Raw genomic sequence first — 20,690 nt, forward strand, 5'->3', positions numbered from 1 at the left:
TAGAAACAAAATCAGCAGGGAGCACTGGATCAACTGCAAATGGCTCATAAAAGGTTTATGCCCCTACTGCTGCTCATGTGTCTGGTTTGGCAAGTTACATTCACTGATGAGCTCTGTTACATCGAGTGTCCTCATCTCATCTCCCACCAGGGAGCTTTGTGGTAACTGGCATGAAACTAAACATTAAGGCCCATAGACTGCGGTAGATCAACATATGGTGGCACAGGGGCAGTACATTGTGACCGGAACGGGTTGAAAACCACAGAAAGATGTTCATGGAAAAGGTTCATGTTTTCAGAAAAAATAATTTGAGCAGGGGAGTGGGGATGTTCAGAATTTTGTATTTTCCAAAAAAGTTTGAGTACTGCAGGCAAACAAAACTAAGGGGCACAACTCTAGCTAACTTCACTCATGTTGCACTCACTTATGCAGTTTTGAATAAAGACAACTGTATTTATTAAGATTATTTTCACAGAGAGGAATGTTCATTAATTAAGAGCATCGAGCCATACATTTATGTGACCCTTTGTTCTTTTGCTTCATTCCAAATACTCTCCTCTCAAACAGCTTGCCATTTTACTATGAAAGTTTAACAAAATAAATGACCAAGCTCATTTTGATTGTTACAGAGAGGCCCAGCCAGAACCAGACACTCCTTGGAGGAACATTCAGAGCGGGATCTGAATTCCATGGCTATCTTTGAGTCTGAACCTGAACCCCCAAACTTACTCTGTATCTGTATTTTATGCTTTTGTGGATCTGAGCAGCCCAAAACTTCATGAGGGTTTTGGATCTGAACGCAGATCTTCATTATTTATTAATTTAAAAGTGAAAGCGCAATGCTCCTTTCTTGAGTGATTCATCTCTTGGCTATGCTGCATGGGCGGGGCGGGAGGGAGGGTGACCTTACGTCCATAATGAAATCAAGATTAAGGAAATCACAAGTTACTGCCTACAAGTTCTTCATGGTTTTCCATCTCAGAGTGTCTGTGTCTGACCATTCCAAGCGGGAACTGTAGGCATTTAGATTGTTTTGGAAAAATATGTTCTGACAGAGCCTGGATAGGGGCTGTAGATTTACCGCAAGGGCTGTGCTGAACTGCAGACAGAGGTGGTTTCAAAAGGTCCCGTTTTTTGACTGACTTGTCTTATGCAGAACACTGGGCCCTCACCTCTGCCCTCCATCTTTGGCAGTCTCTTGCTGCAGTCTTAGCTTCTTGCCACGCCCTGCTTTTTGTATCAGGATTTATTTCAGATATACCAGATGTGATCAACACCAGGGGCCATGCATAGAATTTGTCAAACGCTTGAAGGCTGCACTGATTTTGCATATAAATGTGCATACATTTTGCAAGGAGATGAGCATCTACTGAGGGGTAGTGCATGCTCTCAGCTTCCACTGAAGTCAAGGGGTGTTGAAATCGCTCAGCACCTCACAGGATTAGGCCCTAACTGCCCTTCTCATCAGTACGTGGTCATATCTGGCTCTTTCTTGACAGATGGACAGAAATTGCTCCTAGAGTTCACCAGCAGCAAAATGCAAATCTGCATTTCAGTGCTGGGAAGTGTTTGAATCTACGGTTTTGCTCTGACCCATGACAAAGGCAGGACTTTGCCATGAGATTCAGAGCTAGAAGTGGGTTTTGTGTGTGTGTGTGTGTTTGTTAGGAACCAAGGTTTTGGTTTAGTTCTCACTCCATGGCTGTGAGTTGTGTTTTATGACTCCAGGGACTATCTTTGGTCTTTGGCCACATATTGGAACAAATTCTTCTCTCAGCTAAACCCATGCTAATCCAGAGTCGCTCTAGCGGAGTCACTCCAGAGTCACGCCACTGTAGATTAGAATCTCCAGCCTACAGTGCAAGTTTGGTTTATTTGGCTATAAAATCACAAAGCATGACAGTGACCGTCACATTTCGCAGCCAGCAGACACCATAGACATAAGTAAAGACTGGAGTACACAAGGTAATCTGACATATATCTCTGAAACCTATAAATGTGCCATCTCTCATCAATACCTTGTTACAAGCAGAATTACAGCTCAAACATTCTAAATCTCTTTGCATTTCCCCTCTTGTCTGAGAACTCTTTGAACAACTCTCCTGAGGGCAACACAGCCTACCGTCTTACACAAACAAGCCACTGCTTAATATCTTAGCTCACGTGGCTTAGCCCCTGTACAGCTGTTGGGGGGTTGCCAGATGTACAGTACAACTACATGACATCTGGTATAAAAAGAGTTTCCTGTTTCCTTTGCTTTGCAGGATGAAGAATTTAAACCATGCAGCTCTCTTGCTGAATTAAAAGACTGGATTGCACAGCCTAGAAATAAGGCTGTTTTATTTCACTTTTCCACTTAAAAGAATTACAGTTTTTTTCTCATAGATATTCACGTCATATGTGTGATAGAGGTGAGCAGAAAAGGAAACTTCCTTTGAGCTAAATGCAGAAACCTATGCTAAACAGATTAAGAAGGCTAGCTGGAGAGGGAATATTACTGATCCTTGCTACTATTAACTTTATGGCATTAACAGTGTGCCTGTTTATGAGCAATAAATGACGTGACAGGTAGGCAGCATTGTAGGAAAGAGAGCATGCATGGAGGCCAGTGTTACATGCAAACTAGGCTTCTCCTGCAACCTGAGTCTCCTTCATCTAAAATCACATTTAATTTACCTTTTTTGTTAGTGATAGCTAACCTGGACAAACGCTCTGAGGCACCGTCGGGAAGTTCAGGTGAGGGAATAGTAAAAACAGAAAGATTATTAGCACTCAAGTGGTCGATATAGCTCTGCTCTTTTGCTGTGTTTAATTAACAGGTTGTTATTTTGGGATTAAAGCAAGCCAGTGGCATCTCTGCAAACATGGGGCCTGATCCCACTCCCACTGAAATCAATAGAAAGATACCCATTGACTTCAAAGGGACTTGGATCAGAGTCATGGGGTGGCTGATTAGTGCCATGTAAATGTACAGAGCTAGCTACATTGTATTTTTATTATTAATGATACTGTAAATTCTCTTTTACTCTGGTGTCAGAACGCTTTCCAGAGATGTGTTATGTGATGTGACTGACAATCCAAAGAAGGATGGGATAATTCGTAGTTGTGCATGGTACGGTATAGCGAATGAAATCTCAAGCTTCTTTCTGGGCTTAAGCTGATCACAACAGGATCAGGGAACAATGTCTCCTCAGCACTTGTAGCGTGGCTCATTTGACATTATTTAAATAATATTTTGACCTTCCCTTGAAGATATTGACCTTTGCCAGAGATGGGATGGGCCCCTGGTCCAATCTGATATCACAGTTCTTATATTGCCATGAAAATCTGGGAACCTGGAACAATCCATAGACCACAGAAAGGATTTCCCCCCCTTTACGTGCTGAGCATGTCAGGGTGTTACTGTGCACCCTTAACTCCAGTTGACATCAATGGGAATTGAAGGTGTCCAGCTTCCGGGAGCAGCTCTGTTTTTCAGAGGGTCATTCCCTAATGGAAGTGGCTCCAAAATGCAATCTGATCTCGGGTCGCCCCACACCTTCTGCCTAGCAGCAGCCTCTATGGGTTTCTTCTCTCAAGAGGCAGTGGAATTGCAGGGGTCTCTGAAGGAATGTGTGAAGCATGCTTGGTGCTGAAAGGCTAGAAAAAGAAGCAGGGCTTTTAAGAAGTGTCAAGGTCGACGATATGCTATGATTGAAAGGGTGTGATCCTTATTTGTGCAAGAGGAAGTGGGGAAGAAGAATGTGAAGTGATTTTTAATGGTGTCCTTCCTTTCTTTAGTATAATTATTTTTTAAGTGATGGTCACCTCTTCTCATTACCCTGCCTAGAACGGAGGCTCCCCTGGAGAAAAAGTGTGATATTGTATGTGTGCTATCGAGTTTTGGATTTGAACTTGTGGGTAGTTCTTTTTCAAGTCTGGTAGTAGGTATAATAAGGTCTTGTATCTTTCTCACCATATGAATCCAGTAAGGTAGATTTTAGATATGCAATAACTAGTTCCTTTAGAGAATTCTAATAACTTTTTGCATCTATATACAGAGCTGGTCAGGACATTACTTTTTTTCTTTACAAGATTTTGTTCATTTTTTTTTGAAATCTTTCTTTTTTGGTTGTCATCAAAACACTGAAAACCAAAAGTTATTCTGTTTTCAGCAACTGTAAAGCAATTTTTTTCAGTTTTCTGACAAAAATCTGAAATATTTAAAAAAAGATGCAAAAATTTCTTTTTAATCTAAAAGGTATTTTCCAGAACCCCCCCCCTGCCCCCACCAAACCATCCAAATCAAAACAACATTTCAATGAAAAATTTTTGATCACCTCTAGTATGTACCACAGCACCTTTCATCCCAGCTAAGGATGGGATGTGTTCAGGCCCAATCCAGCTCTAAACTTTCCCAGAGTATGACAGGGATTGGATCCAGTGTGTTCTCATTGGAACCTTTCTTGTAGAGCTGAGGTCAAGATGCAAATTCCAGATCCAAATCCCAAACATCCTCCAAATCCAAGGAGGTTCAGAACCAGTATCTGGCGCATACCTAGCTCCCATCTAAAGATCTCAAAGAACTGTCGCAATATCATTTAATTAATCCTCATACATTTCTGTGTTATTGTTACAGCTGCTCGCATTTTTCATTACAAATAATATTCATTGTGCATGGAATTCATTTTAAAGGTCCGCCTTCTGTTCTGCTTACAAATTGCTCATGAACTGACCCATGTTTCTATTGGTGTGTCTATTATTTGTAAGTATTCACCATGTGAACAAATATTTTATATTAGTATTTATGTGATAATAATGCCTAAGGTCCCCAGTTGAGACCAGCACCACATTGTGCTAGGCGCTGTACACATAGTGAAAGGCAATCCTTGCCCTGACGAGGTTACAATCTAAATAAGCATGATAGGCAAAGAGTTAGAGAAAGGAAATATTAGTATCCCCATTGAACAGATGGGGAAGTGTGGCATTGAGAGATTAAATGACTTGTCCAAGGTCACACAGGGTATCTGTGGCAGAGCCAAGATTTGAACCCAGCTCTCTGGGGTCCAGCTCTAGTGCCTTGCTTTAATCACTAGCGGATATGCTCTCTGTTCCCAGTTCTGCAAGTTATTTGCCTTTCAATACAAAGCACGTTTTGTTTGTGCATTAGGATGTAGCAGCCATTTAAAAACCTCTCACTTTCAAGAACGAGGGCCTTTTCAATGAATAACAGAGTGCTCTAGCTCCCAGTCATGTTGGGCCTTTTCCACTCAAGCAATGTAAGATTAATGAAGGTGAAAGTATGTATTTTCATGGGACAATGTGCATGCCTCTTACTTTCTGAGTCAGCATGTGCAATATTTCAAGGCCCATGATGCCAAATACTGCTTGTCCTTATAAATCCACGAATAAATCTCCTTCTGAAAAATACACACATTTTATCCACTGCAGGACAAAGAGGATGCTACAATAGCATTCTATAACAGTGTTTGAGTCAGATCTCAAAATCCACATTCAATTCCTTAGCCCAGCCAATATAAAGATAAGGGCCAATTAAAAAGTTCAGATCTGGCAGATTTTGCACATTTCCTTAAATCTGAGGCTGCTCAAATGCAAGGATTCTGGTTCAAGGTCCCTCTCTAATCGGAATGACAACATCTGTGCATGTGCCATTCGGGGAAGTGATGGAGCAATGCGACCCATGCTGGTCTAGTGACTGCCGTGACATGTGGTAGGACGTTTTCCAAAATATGGGTAGGAAATTATAAGGAAAATTCCCTACAATGGTCTCCATCAGAAGATGGCTGCGGCATGAGGTAACTGTTGGATGTGATATGGGAGATAAAAAGCGTGTGACACTGACAGTGTGATGAGCTTGCAGTGGAATAACTAAAATTAGTTTCCAATCCCACATCTCGCTAAATCCTTATTCCCGTCTCGGTTCATGGCTGCTCTTGGGTTCCTTTCCATAAATGGACCGTTCCCAGCTGGTTTCTGATGTCACTGGAAATGCATAAGATGGTGTTAAAAAAAAGAAGTCCAGAGGGAGAGAATGTGACAATGCCTAGATATTAAGGATATGCTTTAGCCACATGCAAGTCATTGGGCTCAGTGCGGGGGTGACTGGGCGAAATTCTATAGTCTGTGTTATACAGCAGGTCAGACTAGACGATCCCGTCTGGCCTTAAACTCTGTGACTCTATGAAACAGGACCACAAGATATCATGAACCCTCCAACCCAGGGAGAAGCAGGAAAGTTGTTGTGGGGCCATGTTGGCAGGGAGGGATTTGTGCAGCATGCTATATAACATGATCTTGCGGTGTCCCTTAGAAGAGAACACTGAAACATCCATCACTAGCTTTATGTCGGAAGCCTGTGGCACATCTTCGTTTTCAGCTGGGTTCTATGCCTCCCTCTACCACTTAACTGCGTGACCTTGGCCAACTCATTTCACGTCTCTGTTTAGACTGAACTCTTCCAGTAGGGAATGTCTCTCACTATGTGTTTATGCAGCACCCAGCGCAACGGAGTCCTGACCATAGCATGGGACACTAGTTGCTACTGCAGTACAAATAAACAGTAATAACAAATCCTCACCCTAGCATAGTCTCTGAGCAAATGGGTTATACCCATGGGCATGAAAGGAAATTCTAAGGGAGATAGTTACATTAACTGGGTTGTTCCATGGAGATGGGGCTGCGGGCTTATGCCTCGATGACAGGGCACCAATGGAGACTCCATTCCTTCTGTGATCCCATAGGTCCCCTGATTGCTATGTCCATAGTAGATTGTAGGCACTTGTGGGATATAGATCAGTTGTGTAGGTTCCTGGAAGCACACTGGCTGCATCAAATTCATGGTGTTTGGTGGCTGCAGAGAGTGGGAGGTAGAAGTTGTCCCGCACTGCTGATCATGCTGAAGTTTTAAAGGGCCATGCAGTTATTAATAAATTTAAAATATAAACATTAATCTTTATCAGAGTTTGCAAACGAACAGAAGAAATGGGATGAACTGGGAAGCCCAGATTGTGGAATGGCATAAAGGATTTTTTAAATTGGTTTGGCTACGTGCTCTCAGTGTCACATGCAGAGCATTCAGTAAAGGCATGTTGCTTAGCTGTTATACACAGAGTCCCAGGCAGCCCTAAGGATGCTTGTTTCCATCATAGTTATTTGGAAGAGCAGCTGTTTTGTGGTCTGCTTGGTTCTTTTTTATTACTGTCAATAAAAGGCAACATGTTCTAACGCGGCTCTTATTATGCATTAGAGAAATCAGCCTCCCAGTGAGATAATGGTGCAGCTAGGCCAAAGCACGGTGTTTGAAATATACAAACAAATCAACATGACCTTATAGAGGAATGACAAAGCAGATCTATGCAATGTCACTCCCTTCTGTAAGCTCCAGCATTTATTTTTCTCCTTCAACCCTTTAGTCCTTTCTTGGGCCCTAATACAGCAAAACATTTGCATATGTGCTGAAATTTAAGCCTGTGACCATTCCAAATGAAGTCAAGTTAAGTGGATGTGTAATAGAGCCCTCAGAGGACCAGATGGTCTAGTGGGCAGTGCACCCAGTATCCCTTCTCAGAGTAAAAGCCTTTCAGTCCAGTTCCTCCCCCGAGGATGGAGTTAGCTTCACCTTAGGTTGCAATGACCTTGCCTGCTTCTTAGCAGAGGAGAAGTAAGGCTGGAATGTGCCTCCTGCAACAAGGGCAGTTAGGAGGGAAGCCCAGGCCCTCCCAATCCACTGGGCTCCAACCCCAGGCCCTATGAGAGTCAACAGTGTCTGGCACCCTGGGGTGCCCTTGGAAATACTCTCCCTGAGTCACTTCCTACCATCTGCCTCTCCCCCATGGCTCCAAGACCAAAATAAGGTAACCAAAGAAAAAGAAAAGACAACTAAACTTTCACTCCCAGCTGGGCTCAGCGTGCGGTCCTGAGGCTTCTTTGGCACCCTTGTCCAGGAGCCCTCAGGGTAGGTCTCTCCTCTTCCACAGCCGCTCCCTGACTGAACTGGGTCGCTCCCTTGTAATCTTCCTCTCCAGCTGGATCATGATTTGCAGGTCTGGAGGGGCGGGGCTACCTGGGCCCAGTATTGTCCTTTAACCCTTCTGGGCCCAGTATGGGGTTTGTCCACCCCATCACAGGGTGCTGAAGTTAATTGCCAAACTGGAGACTTCATCAAGAAATCGAATAATTGTCCTCAAACTCCTGTCGTGTGTGCGTGTGTGTGGATGCTTATACCACTGGAAAAAACATCATTTAAAATTTAGTACCTGCAAACCCTGAAAAAGTTCACAAATCCATGTCTTTCAGCTGGGGGCCCTTTTCTATTTTGGCAAGGGAGGCCACGTGGACATAGGGCTCAGAGCAAAATTATTGTCACTACCTGAGTTACATTGTGTGGCCATGGGAATGTTACTTGAGTCCTGACTTCTGTAACATAGCTCTAATAATGTGTCCATCGGGACATTGTCAGATTTAATCAATTAATATTAGTAAAGTGCCAGCTAAAAGGTGGCAGCTTGCTGTATTGCGAAGTTAACTCACATAGCACGGGGGCATGTTATTTAATACAACTGTGGCTATTCCCTCTCCACTTCCCTGGGTCAGCGCAAAGCCCTAAACCAAAAAGAACTGTGGGAAGTTCTCATTGGACACGTTTAGAATTTTCTCCCTCATCATCGAGGTCTTGTTATAATAGTTGGGTGTTGCATCAGACAAGTCCTTGGGGAGCTGCCCTGACATTGACAAAAGCAAGAAAACTGACCAAAGTCATTTCACAAATTTCCAACTTTGTTCCAGACTCCTGTTCCTCTATCTTCCTCAGCTGTGTCCTGGGGCTATTTCAAAGAATGTCATACTTTTCCTTAATGAGAATTCATTTAAATACTCGATGAACCTGAGGACAAAATTCCAAGGAGCAATTACTAAACGTATCCTGTCTTTTCTTAGACAGCTGTGGATTAAAAGGCCTGGCTGGAAGAAAACGTAAGAGACTAAAGGTCTAATAAAGAAATTATTTCGTTGATAACTGTAATCCTCTGAAGTTATTTAATTGATGACTTTGATACTAATCCAGGGCTTGATCCTGCTCCTACTGAAATCAATCAATGGCACTGGATTTGGCCATCAAACAATAACTACAAATCTTAACAGCTCACAAGCATCTCAATGAAACTAGAATTAGCAAAAGTAGACAAATATATCTAATATTTATTTTGATTATTTGTTATATATTTTATTTGATGGTGGGGTTTGGGAGGAAAAAACACAGGAGAAGTAAATTGTATGGGCTGATGTAATACATTGATCAAATGTACACAGTAGCCATGCAAGTTCAGCTGCAAGAAGCCCTAAGAACTGAAGATATTAAGCTTATGCCTTAGGGCTTGTCTCTATCGTCATTTAGTTCACAATAAGCTGGGGTGTAAATCTACCGTGCACTAGTCTGCACACACTAAATGTCTGTGTGGACCCTGGTGCCACACACTGACAATTCCGTAGTGCACTTTGATCTATCCCAGTTTGAAATAGGAGCAGATTAAAGCACACTAGGGAACATTTAGTGCGCAGCAGACGAGTGTAGGGAATATTTATACTCAAGCTTGCCATGAGCTAAGTGTGAGCTAAGTGTTCATACTGATAAGCCCTGAGATTCTGAAAACTGATGCTTTAGAGTCTATAACAGAGAAAAATTAGGGCGGTAAGCTGCCAATTCTCCGTTACCCTTGTCTGTCATGCAAGCTAATTTACAATTTCCCCTTTCTCGTCCTCCTAGATAGAAGTGTTGTAGAGAATTTGACTTATCTCTGGCTTAAATCACAGAAGTTGATTCATATGTTACTCAGAACTTTCATAAAGGCTTCAGACGTTATTCTGAACTTTTTATCCATCTTACATTCACCATGTTGTTTCCTTCTTATGTCTTTGTCTAAAACAGGACAAAAGATCTAATTTGGAGTTATGTTTATTATCACTGCAGGTGAAATGGGTTAGTTAATATATTGCAAATGAATGAACGAGCTGGGTTTGCTGCTTGTCTCATAAAACTGTATGTAGAGGTGTTTGAAAAATGTACATCGAAACTTTTTTCAGTGAAAAATGGCTTTTTGGAATGGAATGGAAATATTTTTATTTTGTCAAAGACTGCATTGTCATAACCGTCCAAAAAAACTTTATAACTGAAAACACTCAGTTGCTAAAAATGGAAAAATATTCCGTTGAGGGAGTGTCGTTTTTCTTGTCGAAACCCCGAAAAATATTGAAGAAAAATACTGACAAAAACAATTTTTGTGTTGTTTTTGCCAAAATTTTTCACAAGGGAAAAAATCATTCCCTCATAGCACGAGGCTTATTTTCGCTCCTGATTTTGGAAGCTAGCCAAAGGGGTGTCCCACTTGAACAATGGGACTGATGGTGATCATGAAGAATATATATCGGTCAGTGGCTGGTCATACACCAGTGCATTAAGAATCTCCTCCATTCTCTTCATCAACATTTATTATTAATGATAATAATCACTACTACGGCTATTTAACAGGTATAACAAATAAATCCTATATTTGAAGGCTTTCCCCAGTTTCACCCCATTTATTTAGTGACACCAGAAGAGTCTAAGGGCTATAGACTGGGCAAATCTGTAACGTGCTTTACATCAGCCTGCACATCTCCCCGCTTTTCTCAGAGTCGCTTGGCAGATAGGAGTGTCTTTTGAGGCGTGGATGGCAGCTTATCTTACTGAGAGCATGGAACAAGCCCCTAGCAGTCTCTGGTGTTAAAGGGCTTTACTTATCTGCAGCTAGTGGCAGAGTGCCCTGGCTTAGCTCTCACTGTAATGCCCCCAGGGACCTCACTTAATGTGTTACTGTCAAACACCTCAAAACAGGCTCAGAGCAAATTTCTGAAGCATGGAAATTTCTTTAGGGGAAAGCTGAACCCATTTCAGACAGCACGAGATTAAAAACTCACTGGCTACCACTAGGGGCTCAGGCCCAGCCTGAGTCAGCAATGCACTTGCATGCCTTTGTCTAAAATTATGCACATCTCTAAATGCTTTGCCGAATAGGGATGGACTTAAGACGCAGGGCGGAAATGATCTGCTGAATAAGGATTTCAATGCAGGAATTACTGGGTGAGATTCTCCAACCTGTGTTAAGCATGTCAGGGTAGGTGATCATAACAGTTCGTTGTGGTCTTAATACCTATGGGCAAGATTCTGTGCGATGCATCTAAGAGCTGGCATAACCCACTAGTGAGCGTGCATTAGACGTCCCTCTCTGTGCTGAGGATGCAAGTTGGTAAAGCCCCTGGCTTTAGCTCAAGATATAGCAGCTTATGCTTTCAGCTCTGGAGGGCCCTGGTTCAGTCCTTGTATGTTGGCACTCTGGGAGACCTTTAACACTTGCCAGTGGATTACACTGGCAGTATAGAGCTCGCAGCCTGGGGACCTGTGATGGCTTTAGCTTGGATTCTCCACAGTGCTGCATCCTTACCCCCGACATGTCCCCCGTGGTGCAGCCCTACCCCTGCACACTTCCTTCGCTAGGGCTTGTGATGCTGTTTCTGCAGTGCCTGGGCCAAGGGGGAATCCTCTGGCCACAGACAGGGCTGTGGGGGACACTTTGTGCTACATAGCCCATTTCGCCCAGCATAAAATGCCTGGAGCAGGGGTGAGGATTTCACCGTACGACTCTATGAACCCTATGCACTTCTCTTTTATTGGGAGTGCATGAAAACAAAGCTTTCCACTGAAATTGGAGTTGCTGAGTCACTTTAAGGCTGGAAGCCATGTTACTAGAAGTGAGGAGGTTGGAGCTGGAGGACTAGAGGAAAGGAATGGCAGGATTGGAAGAAAGAAGATGGTGGGAGATGAATGAGGGCATGACCATGAAGAACCCTAAGGCAAGAAGTGCTTTTTTGCAAAGGATAAAGAAGCAGATAAGGTGCAGGGGAATAAACAGGGGGTGTGATGGAAATGGGTTTATGTGCTTAGTTTCTTTTTCCTCCACATGTCAGTGGTTAGAGGGTGACTATTTTGAGGCCCTATGGACAGAGCAAATGCCTGGGACATTGATTTCATCTGTCCTATTTCCATCTCTGCTATGGCAATGTGTTTCACCTGGGGGAAAATCACTTAATCTCCCCCTGCCTCACTGTACCCTTTTATAAAATGGAGATGAACCAATTTAATTTACAGGGATGTTATGCATTTTAATTTGTTATATTCCTAAAGCACTTTGAGATCTTTGGGTAATAAGCCCTGGGTAAAAGTGAAGCTTTATTGCAGGATAATTATTAATGATTATTTATTACAATACAGAAGTGGCAATTGTCCAGGGGTTGAAAAATTTGGGGGGATTCACTGAATTAAGCACTTTCACTTTAAAACAAACATCTCAACTGTATTGAAATAATAAAAAAAAATAATTTTGATACCCTGCATCCTGACCTGTGTTTTACTTCTTGATTAATGTGTCTCAAGCTGATCAGATAGTGAGGGGTTTTTTTTTAATTAAGGTATGGATTTCATCTAACTTAGTTTTTCACCTAAGCCAATAAGAGCAACACACCAGCACTGACTAATAATAACACTGAACTTGGAAGTGCAATTGCGGAGCATCACTGCTTTGATTACTGTAATCATTTGCCATCTAGTGGTCAATGAAAATTACATCAGTAATTAGTTCCTGTTCCTGGGCCAGACTATGTGCTGTGGAAAGTACATTTCAAATGACACTTGAGGGCATATGTTTATTTAAACATGTAACCTAACAAAGCCTAATTCACCTTCATCAGAGGCCAATATATTCAAAATTGGGTGCCTAAATCTCAGCACCTTCATTCAAATTTGGTAAATGTCTCCACTCTCTCTGGAAAGTTCATCCTTTTCTCTTGAACATAGATCTTGCATAGAGAGTTTAAGCGCAGATGAGACCACCAGACCAGATAGTCTGACCACCTGTATATCACAAGCTACTAACAGTACCCAGCCTCTAGTGCACTAAACCCAACAACCGAAATTAGATCAAAGTATTACAGCCCACAAGAGATTAGACTATCATGTGCCACAGGCAGAGAACAGGAGGTACTGACGTGCACCAACGTCCAAGGCCTCTGCAATGGCAGGGAATTGATTACATGAGATATACCCAGATGATCCTGGCAAGTGGTCCTTGCCATGTCATTCATGCCTTCATTGTCTCAAGGCTAGACTGTAGCAATTTGCTCTTCACTGGGCTTTATGCAGGCATAGCAACCCATTCAAAATTTGGTCCTATAGTTTTTTTCCCCTGAAGTTTAAGTGTCTGGTATTCTCTGCTGCCTTGAATTGGTATGATCATCTTACGCTTTTGCAAAGAGAGTATAAAATGCTATCAAATCCCAATGATTGTGATTCACAACCACTTTGCCCAGGTGAAAATGACTTCAAAAGGTGCAGGGCACTGGTGAAATAGACCAAATATTTTAGTTATTAAGTATAACCTATTGGATTTTATTCCCCACCCTGCCTGAGTTCTGTTTACAGTGAGCTTTATAATGGTGGAGATAATCCATAGGCAGGGGAAATTCTCCAATGCAAATAACCAGCTACTTTAATTGTGTAGTGCAAAGTGTATTCAGCAGATTGGAGAATCTGGCCCATGTATCAGATGAGATAGGCCCAAACCTGCAGTCTTTACTCACTTGACTAGTCCCATTAATTTAAATGGTGTTCCTCACAGGAGTAAGGGCTTCAGGATCAGCCCCCCTGTTTTTAAAACGATTACAGTTGCCCGACATATTATATGTAACACAGTGTTTCATATATTGTCCCATATATTTTTATAAACATAAGAGCAATACATTGAATTCCACATGATGCATGAGAGAGAAATGGAAACTGGAGGGGGGGGAGTTGTTGTGTATGGGATGGGATGAATACTAAAAAGATCCTAGATTTCTCCATGGCATGTGTGTGTGATTAGATAAATACTTGTGCTTGGCAGTGGATGACCATAGACCTTTACTGCCCCACTGATGAGCATGGAGATCGACAAAGGTTAAACATAGCAGAGCTTGAGAGATGAGACTGGAATTTGTGCTCGTTCCCGCCATGGAATACTTGACATATTTTAACTGCTTGTCAATGCGCATTGAACGATACCAGCTCTGGGATCCCAGACAAGCTTTTAATCACCATTCTGGTTTTAATAAGATGGAAATCCATTCTCAGTATTATGCTGATATCTTGGTCTGGGATTAACATCCTCATTAATTCGACCAGTAAAAGCTGCTTGAAAACAGTCCTGATGGGCAAATTCACATACATACACACGCTCTCTCTCCTCTATTATAAAAATAAGTTCCCAAAGCTCTGACATAGTATAGGATGGGGTCAGAGCCAAACTAAATTCAACTCCCTATTGCACTTTGATGGAAGTCAGCGGTCGGCAGGGTTCTTTAAGATAACTCGCAAAGAGTAACAGCCCTGCTATCTTCTTATCCTTGCTTTTCTTCCCAGATTCCTTCCCCAAACTCCTCTTAGTGTTTCCTTAGTTCACGCCTGCTGTTTTCAGCCTGCCCCAGATACAGGTTCAAATCCTGGTCTGACGGACTCAACCCTTCATCCCTCCTGATGTAGATATATGAACTCCCATGCAGTTTTCACTGTGCAGGTCTTCTCATTGTGGGTAACAAACCCTCATGTCCTGTGTGCTCTGTGCATTGTTTACGTTGAAAATCCTTTGGAAATTTGGTACAAGTAAGGGATCTCCTTTGTCGAGTCTGAACAAAACTTCCCTCACCCCACCATTGTGCTGTCTGTCATTTGGTGGTTGCCAGCTGTTCTCCACCCAAAAGGGAGCTGTACACTGGTGATGGTCTTGGGACCCAATCTGTCTCCCACTGATGTAAATGGGTCTCTTTCCGTCAACTGCAGAGGAGCTGGTTAAGGATCTACATAGAATTGGTGAAACCGTGAGATCCTGCAGTATGAAGGGTACTGTATACCACTAATATTATTGTTACATCATAAGATATGCAACATCAAATGCTTTTTGTATCTCTTGTTATGAAGTGAAGTCATATGTAAAAGGAGAGAGATAAATTTCTTCAAGGTAATCATCGTTGCTATCAGGCTGTTGTTTCAGACAGCAAAAACATTGTCAGGTTAGAGTCATTTAAGTCTACATGTGAGCCACCTTTCCAGAGGACAACCCATCTATTGTTCCCTTGATCTATACCCCGAGCCTTTCTCTTTAGCCCAACAACTGGACCTAGTGGAATCTATATATTTTGGAGACTGTTCCTAGGCAGGAAATGCCAATAATCAACAATAATATCAACTTGATAAGCTATCAAAAGGATCTTATTTATTTCAGTATTTGCAAGTCTGCTTTGTTTCACACTGCAGCTGGGTGTGCACTTGTATTTGTCTAGGTTTTGGTTCTCCCCAGCTTTGCTCTGCAGCCATTTAGGGCCTGATCCTTGCTCCCCTTTGAAGTCAATGGGAATTTTGCTAATGGCAACAGGATTAGGCCTGAAGTTTGTATGTAGGGTCAGAGTGCTTGTTAATTGGAAGTTCTCAGGAAGACTTGCCACGGGATCACAATCAGCTTACCCAGCCTATATTACTAAACAGGTGGAGAGTCCCATCTCTGTGAAAGACGGATTTAGGGGGACCTGGCATGGGAAAGGTTCAGAAACCCTGCTGTTAATGATGTATGATGATGAAACGGATTCACAGTCATTCTTTGTCTCAGATAAATGCCTCTCATGCTTAGCTTTACCTGGGGAGATGCAGTTCTGCTCTATGCCCTCGTGAGGTCAAATGCCTCACTAGGGATAAATGAGCTTTAACTCCTCAGACACAATTCAGCTACAGGAGAGGGAGCTGGATTCTACTCTGGCTCATGTGTCATCCACAAATTGTCCGCTAAGTTCTGGTTGTAGAATCTCTCTGACTGCTATTGGGGTTAGAGGCAGAAATAGCCCAGCTGGAGTTTCGAGGCCAGAATCTTAAATGGGTGTAAATCTGTGTCACTCCATTGACTTCAACAGAACTACACTGATTTTCCCCCGCTGAGGGCCTGCCCCTCAGCTTTCTGGCAAAATTTGGAGCACTGGCTATTAGAAAAATCATCTTTTGACCAAAAAGAAAAGGAGTACTTGTGGCACCTTAGAGACTAACCAATTTATTTGAGCATAAGCTTTCGTGAGATGTCCGATGAAGTGAGCTGTAGCTCACGAAAGCTTATGCTCAAATAAATTGGTTAGTCTCTAAGGTGCCACAAGTACTCCTTTTCTTTTTGTGAATACAGACTAACACGGCTGTTACTCTGAAACCTATCTTTTGACCAGTAACCCCAGCAAATTCAATTGGAAGGTGGCTGACATTGATAAATATGACTCTGCGACATCACTTTTCAGACAATAACACACTTAAACACAAACCCAAATACGTCTCCAACAGGCCTGATGGATGTTATTTAAGCTTCAAATAAGAGATCAAGAAAAGTTGGATCAAATTCCTTCCATGTTTGAGTACAAACGGGGCAGAATGCAGAACACTTTATCCCTCCTCTCTCCAGCCAAACCACACGGTAGCATGATAATGTATCTAGGAGCTTTCCACTGAAGCTCTTTGTTTCACCGTTTGCGTGAGTTCCAAACACAAATCTACAGCATATACAGCACTGCCTTCAAAACTAATAGACAATGTACACTAAAGGCTTGTTAATATTTAATTGGGCAGTATTGCTTTCTCAGGCAATAAACCCCCCTACTTTTGAGTTTGCCATTTTTATGAAGAAAAGTACATTTAATGTCCAGAGGAAAGATTGTCTTGTTAGGGCACTAGATGAGGGCTCAGCAGATCTCGATTCAGTTCATGGCTCTGTCAGAGACACACCATCAACTGGTAGCAAGTTGCTTCAATCTCAGTGGCCTAGATCCTCAAAGGATCTTGGTTTCAATGGGAGCGAGGCACCTAACTACCTTTGAGACTTTGTGCCACTGTTCTCCCTCTATACAATTGGGATAATAATGCTTCCTTCTATTTAGTTTAGTTCCCAGCATCAGGGGGGTGCAAAGGTAAATTTGATGCCATCTTTGCACGTGTGCTCTGAGTAGCTCTGTCTGTTCCTTGGCTATAACAGAGGGCCTGAGCTTCTGTTGCCCGGCATAACAATATCTATGTCATGGTCTGATTTAGGCCCTACTCCTGAACTTCTCATTCAGGCAAAACTTCCATTTATAGGAGAAAGGAAAGCAGGACCAAGCCCTTCGGGAATATGTATCTGCTCTCCGGCGGGCACTTGTGAATTGCAACATATGGGAGATAGGTCACTTATTCAGTTGTGCAGTGTGATTGTGCACACATTATCAGCTGTGCTGTAAATCCATTTTTTTAAACAAAAGCAATAACATTTCATGTTAAAATTATAACAATGGGTTTTCACTATTTCAGTTTCCTGCTGGGTCTCTCATAATCCCACTATCACTTGCATTGTCTCCTCCAGGACAATAGGAAAAGAGCAGCTGTCGGATGCAGTGAGATTAGCACAGCTCTTACTATCTTGAACCCTGATCCTGCACCAGGGATCTGCAGGCAGAGATGACACCTCGAGGAAGCCTGGTTCAAGTCTTGGCTGTGACAATATGCAGCATGCGCAGCAATTCTGACTACTCTGTGAAAGACCCTGCTAGGCATCCAGAGGGGGCAGAGATGAGCGCACTATTAAAACACAGGTAGACAGAGTCCAGTCTAGTGTCTGACCAGTAATTAACAGCTGTGGTGAGTCAAATTCTCTGCTGGGATAACCAGACACAGCTCAATTGAACCAAATTCAGCCCTGGTCCTACTGGGATCCAGGAAGTGGGAGGGCGGAAGCCCTGGTGTCAGGAGGAACAACCTCCACTGATCGAGATCCACAGGCAATTTAGGAGCCTAAATACTTCTGCAGATCTGGACCTCACTCACTAAATTTGGCTCCCCTGCCTTTACCAGAGCTGTGACTGCCTAGGCCAGCAGTGATTCATGCCCCACTCACTTCAGTCATGCTGCTTGCACCGTAGCGGACGGTGAATTTGGCCTTGCACCTTTCAAAGCAATGTCATTGATACTGCTTGCTGTAATTTTAAAGTTCAGGAAAAAAAAATCTGAAGAGTAATGAACAAAGCCATACTGAGGCGGCAGGGGAACTCCCCAGCGAGATAGCTGGGGAGCAGAGGTCAGGCGCTTCTCTCACTACAATGCTCCAGAGAGAGGAGATAGCGCTCGTTAACAATCTTCCCACCTTGTTCCTTCACTTCTCTTCTGATCCAGGGGAGATATGCTGAAGGGAAACACTCTTCCAATCATTCCATTTCCACCCTGACGTTCCCCAGGTCGGCCCATTGCTCTCAGGGCTTTCAGCACCACGCACGCTCTAGACATTCTTTCTGAGCACTACAAACATCTTGCCTCCCTCTGTGCGAACAAAAACGTTCAGCCTGCAGCTTAGAGCAGATCCATCCAGCAAAGCATCTCAGGACACGGTATATATGCATTGCACTGCCTGCATCTTCTTGCACGGCACTGCATTGGTTTACTTATAACTGGAAGCTATTCGTCGGCCTCTGCCATTCATGATTCTGTGAGGGGCACTTCTAAAAAGGTGGGGGCTGTGGCTCTGTATCCCTCCCACCATGAAAATGTGTCCCTTTTCATTTTAGTATGATTAGACGGAGAAATTTAAGCCAGAGAGAGAGAGAGGCATGATGTATTGGGCTGAAAATAGAACTAGGAACTCCTGAGTTTTAATCCCAGCTCTGACACTGACTTCCTCTAAAGACTTGGTAAAATCACTTAATCTCCCTGCCTCAGTTTCCCCATCGCATAGATGGGGATAACTGTGTGCACTTATATGAATCCCCTGGGTGTTGTGAGCACAGAGTTAAAGCCTATCCCTTCCTAAGTAAACCCTCTCCCCCCAAAACATAGAACTAACATGAGATTTGCACTCTGCTTGTGTGTTATATCCCTTTGCCGCACACCGTGGCCATCTTGTCTGTTTAGGTTGTAAGCTCTTTGAGGCAGGGACCAGGTTTACAAGGTCTAACCCAATGGGCTGGATTGGTCCTTAGGCACTGCAGTAATAAATTATGATCATCATCAACACCGTTTGGGAAGCATTTTGAAGATGAAAAGCGCTATATAGGCCTGAACTTGCAAAAAGTACTGACTGACTCCTACAAGGTGCTACATACCCTCTGCTCCCATTGAAGTCAATAGGCCACATCTTTATTCACTTTACTCAAGCCACTAATTTCTAACAGAGATTTGCCTATGTAAGACCCTAGTAAGTATATTTTCTACCTTTAGTGTGATGGGTATTAGGTTACTCATGGGTGTTTTCTACCTTCGGTATGATGGCTATTAAATTATTATTGTAAAGGCATTGCTCTGCTTTTTTACGGCATTACAATGCAGGCCATCTAGCTCTAATCAGCCCGCGGGATTTGTAAAGTCTATGTTATTGAAGTATATTTGTAGTAAATTTAAAAGGTGCAGCCCCGAGAACACTAGCAGAGACTGAAGTCATCTGGTCATCTCTAGAGCAGGTGCAGAAGCAGCACAAGCTTCCCCTCCATTGTCCTCCCACTGGGCCTCAAACGTAACTGGGAATGATCATCTGAGACGGGTAGTTAGTATCTCAGAACCATCAGGGGCAAACAGTTCTGCCCCCTGGTGCATTCAGTACTTAGGTGCTATGTTGACACTTCCAACAAAGGTGCCCACGGCAGCAGCTGTGGTGGTTATTTATGCAATACAGATGCCTGTCCTCTAGGAACTGGACTGTCAGCTGATTTCACATAGAACCCTGAAACAAGACTGGATTGGAACTGGTAATGGCAGGTTTCTGCAAGATTTAGTGTCGTGAGTAATCCTCACTCATAAAGTCAATGAGATTATTCTTATGAGTGATCATTTCTGACCTGAGTGAAGCTGCGAAGGATCAGATCCTTTGAAGTGAAGGGTTCTGTGTTCCATTAACAATCACTTGAGCCATCCAAACCTCATTCCCTAAGAATCAGCATGAATGACTGATCTCCTTTACATGCAGCTTGTCACTGATGTCCTCATGGATGCATTGATCATAGATTCCAAAGTCAGAAGGGACCACAGTGATCATCTAGTTTGAGCTCCTGCATAACACAGGCCAGAGAACTTCCTTCCCCAAAACAATTCCTCAACAAGAGTTTAGATTCACACATCTGGAGTAACTGTACTGAAGGCAGTGGAACCAGTGTGAGATCAGAGTCAGCTTTTAGATGGACGTGGATGCTGCTATGAATTTATACTGCTTGGGCCTCACCCTGGTTCTACAAGAGTCAACCGGTGTTTTTCCCTCCATTTCAGCGGTAGGTAGATTTGGCCCTTATACCTCCCTGGATGCCCACATTGAATAACCACACAGTAATAATTAAAAAAATACTAATGGGATATATACTGAGAATGAAGTGAATGTATCAGTTATTCAAATATATATTCAAATGTATTGCAACATTATTCCAATGTTATGAATATTGTAACATGATACTTCTGTTTTATTTTATATTGTGTATATGTATATATGTATATATATATATATTAAATTTTTATGCTTGGGTTGCAGGAATTGTTAATTCTATTGTAATTATTATGTTAGTTTATGTCTGAGTCTATGTTAAAAAGAAAGAGGAACAGA

Source organism: Lepidochelys olivacea, assembly GCF_965140295.1.
Source record: "Lepidochelys olivacea isolate rLepOli2 genome assembly, chromosome: 26".
Taxonomy (NCBI): domain Eukaryota; kingdom Metazoa; phylum Chordata; order Testudines; family Cheloniidae; genus Lepidochelys; species Lepidochelys olivacea.